Source organism: Carex rostrata, unplaced genomic scaffold (assembly GCF_964058835.1).
Source record: "Carex rostrata unplaced genomic scaffold, lpCarRost1.2 SCAFFOLD_50, whole genome shotgun sequence".
NCBI lineage: Eukaryota > Viridiplantae > Streptophyta > Magnoliopsida > Poales > Cyperaceae > Carex > Carex rostrata.
Window position 1 is genome coordinate 95,001 of NW_027601188.1, and position 5,000 is coordinate 100,000.

Here is a 5,000-nt window from a genome sequence, read left to right on the forward strand (position 1 = left end):
CGGGCGCCTCCACGCTTAGACGCCCTGCCCGATCGTGTTTCGCCGGCTTTACGGCTGGGGATTTCAACCCGCATCGGTCTCTGCGGGGCGCCTCCACGCTTAGGCACCCCGCTCAACCGTGTTTCGCCGGCTTTACGGCTGGGGATTTCAACCCGCTCGGTCACTGCGGGGCGCCTCCACGCTTAGGCGCCCCGCTCAACCGTGTTTCGCCGGCTTTACGGCTGGGGATTTCAACCCACGCGGCTACCCGCATCGGTCTTACGGGCGCCTCCACGCTTAGACGCCCTGCCCGAACGTGTTTCGCCGGCTTTACGGCTGGGGATTTCAACCCGCTCGGTCTCTGCGGGGCGCCTCCACGCTTAGGCGCCCCAATGAACCGTGTTTCGCCGGCTTTACGGCTGGGGATTTCAACCCGCGCGGCTACCCGCATCGGTCTTACGGGCGAAACTCCACGCGGAGTCGCCCTGCCCGAACGTGTTTCACCGGCTTTACGGCTGGGGATTTCAACCCGCTCGGTCTCTGCGGGGCGCCTCCACGCTTAGGCGCCCCGCTCAACCGTGTTTCACCGGCTTTACGGCTGGGGATTTCAACCCGCTCGGTCTCTGCGGGGCGCCTCCACGCTTAGGCGCCCCGCTCAACCGTGTTTCACCGGCTTTACGGCTGGGGATTTCAACCCGCTCGGTCACTGCAGGGCACCTCCACGCTTAGGCGCCCCGCTCAACCGTGTTTCGCCGGCTTTACGGCTGGGGATTTCAACCCGCGCGGCTACCCGCATCGGTCTTACGGGCGCCTCCACGCTTAGACGTCCTGCCCGAACGTGTTTCGCCGGCTTTACGGCTGGGGATTTCAACCCGCTCGGTCTCTGCGGGGCGCCTCCACGCTTAGGCGCCCCAATGAACCGTGTTTCGCCGGCTTTACGGCTGGGGATTTCAACCCGCGCGGCTACCCGCATCGGTCTTACGGGCAAAACTCCACGCAGAGTCGCCCTGCCCGAACTTGTTTCGCCGGCTTTACGGCTGGGGATTTCAACCCGCTCGGTCTCTGCGGGGCGCCTCCACGCTTAGGCGCCCCAATGAACCGTGTTTCGCCGGCTTTACGGCTGGGGATTTCAACCCGCTCGGTCTCTGCGGGGCGCCTCCACGCTTAGGCGCCCCAATGAACCGTGTTTCGCCGGCTTTACGGCTGGGGATTTCAACCCGCTCGGTCTCTGCGGGGCGCCTCCACGCTTAGGCGCCCCAATGAACCGTGTTTCACCGGCTTTACGGCTGGGGATTTCAACCCGCGCGGCTACCCGCATCGGCCTTACGGGCGAAACTCCACGCGGAGTCACCCTGCCCGACCGCTTTTCGCCGGCTTTACGGCTGGGGATTTCAACCCGCATCGGTCTTACGGGCGCCTCCACGCTTAGACGCCCTGCCCCACCGTGTTTCGCCGGTTCTACGGCTGGGGATTTCAACCCGCGTGGTCCGTGTTTTTCGGTAACATATTCGTGTTCCTTGCCCCCGAATCGTGTCTTTTGTCCCCGCTGCACCGTGTTTTTTGCCCCCGCTCAACCGTGTTCTTTGCCCCCGCTCAACCGTGCTTACTGCCCCCGCTCAACCGTGCTTTTTCGGTAACATAATCGTGTTTTCGGGTAACATAATCTTGTTTTTCGGGCCATTTTACACCGACGGAGGCACCCACAGGGGCCATGTACACCCCGCTTGGCATGTACATGAGGGGCTGCCTCTTCCAAAAATCCTTCCCCCCTATAGGGGAATATGCATTTTGGGTCTCCAGCCACGCCCAGGGTTACCACCCCCTGGAAATCCCCCAGGTTTACCCCCCATTTTATGTGGATGCATAGATTCAGACCGCCCTGCTCCACCGCTTTTGGCCATTTTTGCCCAACGTTAGCCGCTTCGGCTTGCCGCTGGACTGTTTTCGGGCCTTTTTCACCGACGCTTGGCCGTATCCGCTTAGTTTTCCCCAACGCTTGGCCGCATCCGCTTAGTTTTCCCCCGCTGGACTGTTTTCGGGTCACTTTTGCCCAACGTTAGCGGCTTCCGCTTGCCGCTGGACTGTTTTCGGGCCCTTTTTCACCGACCCTTGGCCGTATCCGCTTAGTTTTCCCCAACTCGTGGCCGCATCCGCTTAGTTTTCCCCCGCTGAACTGTTTTCGGGTCACTTTTGCCCAACGTTAGCCGCTTCCGCTTGCCGCTGGGATGTTTTCGGGCCATTTTTCCCCAACACTTGGCCGTATCCGCTTAGTTTTCCCCAACGCGTGGCCGCATCCGCTTAGTTTTCCCCCGCTGAACTGTTTTCGGGTCAGTTTTGCCCAACGTTAGCCGCTTCCGCTTGCCGCTGGACTGTTTTCGGGCCAATTTCCACCGACTCTTGGCCGTATCCGCTTAGTTTTCCCCAACGCGTGGCCGCATCCGCTTAGTTTTCCCCCGCTGAACTGTTTTCGGGTCACTTTTGCCCAACGTTAGCGGCTTCCGCTTGCCGCTGGACTGTTTTCGGGCCAATTTCCACCGACTCTTGGCCGTATCCGCTTAGTTTTCCCCAACGCGTGGCCGCATCCGCTTAGTTTTCCCCCGCTGAACTGTTTTCGGGTCAGTTTTGCCCAACGTTAGCCGCTTCCGCTTGCCGCTGGACTGTTTTCGGGCCAATTTCCACCGACTCTTGGCCGTATCCGCTTAGTTTTCCCCAACGCGTGGCCGCATCCGCTTAGTTTTCCCCCGCTGAACTGTTTTCGGGTCACTTTTGCCCAACGTTAGCCGCTTTCGCTTGCCGCTGGGCTGTTTTCGGGCCAATTTCCACCGACACTTGGCCGGATCCGCTTAGTTTTCCCCAACGCGTGGCCGCATCCGCTTAGTTTTCCCCCGCTTAACTGTTTTCGGGTCACTTTTCCCCAACGTTAGCCGCTTCCGCTTGCCGCTGGGCTGTTTCCGGGCCATTTTTCCCCAACACTTGGCCGTATCCGCTTAGTTTTCCCCAACGCGTGGCCGCATCCGCTTAGTTTTCCCCCGCTGAACTGTTTTCGGGTCACTTTTGCCCAACGTTAGCCGCTTCCGCTTGGCACTGGACTGTTTTCGGGCCAATTTCCACCGACTCTGGGCCGGATCCGCTTAGTTTTCCCCAACGCTTGGCTGCATCCGCTTAATTTTCCCCAGCTGAACTGTTTTCGGGTCACTTTGTCCCAACGTTAGCCGTTTCCGCTTGCCGCTGGACTGTTTTCGGGCCATTTTCCACCGACTCTTGGCCGTATCCGCTTGGTTTTCCCCAACGCTTGGCTGCTTCCGCTTAATTTCCCCCAGCTGAACTGTTTTCGGGTCACTTTTGCCCAACGTTAGCCGTTTCCGCTTGCCGCTGGACTGTTTTCGGGCCATTTTTCACCGACACTTGGCCGTATCCGCTTAGTTTTCGCCAACAATTGGCTGCATCCGCTTAATTTTCCAAGCTATACTGCTTTCGGGTCAGTTTTGCCCAACGTTAGCCGCTTCCGCTTGCCGCTGGGCTGTTTTCGGGCCATTTTCCACCCACGCTGGCACCGACGGGGCCATGTACACCCACGCGCGTGTACATGAGGGGGCACCCATTTTTGAAAACCTTGCCCCCCTATAGGGGAATATGCATTTTGAGGCTCTAGCCACGCCCAGGGTTACCACCCCCTGAAAATCCCCCAAGTCAAAATCACCCATGTAAAATATTCAAAAAAATCTCAAAAAATCACAAAAAATTTATAAAACCAAATAAATTCAAAAAAAAAAAAAAAATTCAAAAATTCAAAAAAAATTCAAAAAATTCAAAAAAATTCAAAAAAATTCAAAAATTTCAAAAATTCAAAAAAAGTCCAAAAACCCAAAAAAACTTCAAAAATTTCAAATATTCAAAAAAATTTCAAAAAAAATTTCAAAAATTTGCCCCGCTGAACTTTTTTCGGGTCAGTTTTGCCCAACGTTAGCCGCTTCCGCTTGCCGCTGGACTGTTTTCGGGCCAATTTCCACCGACTCTTGGCCGTATCCGCTTAGTTTTCCCCAACGCGTGGCCGCATCCGCTTAGTTTTCCCCCGCTGAACTGTTTTCGGGTCACTTTTGCCCAACGTTAGCCGCTTCCGCTTGCCGCTGGGCTGTTTTCGGGCCAATTTCCACCGACACTTGGCCGCATCCGCTTAGTTTTCCCCAACGCGTGGCCGCATCCGCTTAGTTTTCCCCCGCTTAACTATTTTCGGGTCACTTTTCCCCAACGTTAGCCGCTTCCGCTTGCCGCTGGGCTGTTTTCGGGCCATTTTTCCCCAACACTTGGCCGTATCCGCTTAGTTTTCCCCAACGCGTGGCCGCATCCGCTTAGTTTTCCCCCGCTGAACTGTTTTCGGGTCACTTTTCCCCAACGTTAGCCGCTTCCGCTTGCCGCTGGGCTGTTTTCGGGCCAATTTCCACCGACTCTGGGTCGGATCCGCTTAGTTTTCCCCAACGCTTGGCTGCATCCGCTTAATTTTCCCCAGCTGAACTGTTTTCGGGTCACTTTGTCCCAACGTTAGCCGTTTCCGCTTGCCGCTGGACTGTTTTCGGGCCATTTTCCACCGACTCTTGGCCGTATCCGCTTGGTTTTGCCCAACGCTTGGCTGCTTCCGCTTAATTTCCCCCAGCTGAACTGTTTTCGGGTCACTTTTGCCCAACGTTAGCCGTTTCCGCTTGCCGCTGGACTGTTTTCGGGCCATTTTTCACCGTCACTTGGCCGTATCCGCTTAGTTTTCGCCAACAATTGGCTGCATCCGCTTAATTTTCCAAGCTATACTGCTTTCGGGTCAGTTTTGCCCAACGTTAGCCGCTTCCGCTTGCCGCTGGGCTGTTTTCGGGCCATTTTCCACCCACGCTGGCACCGACGGGGCCATGTACACCCACGCGCGTGTACATGAGGGGGCACCCATTTTTGAAAACCTTGCCCCCCTATAGGGGAATATGCATTTTGAGGCTCTAGCCACGCCCAGGGTTACCACCCCCTGAAAATCCCCCAAG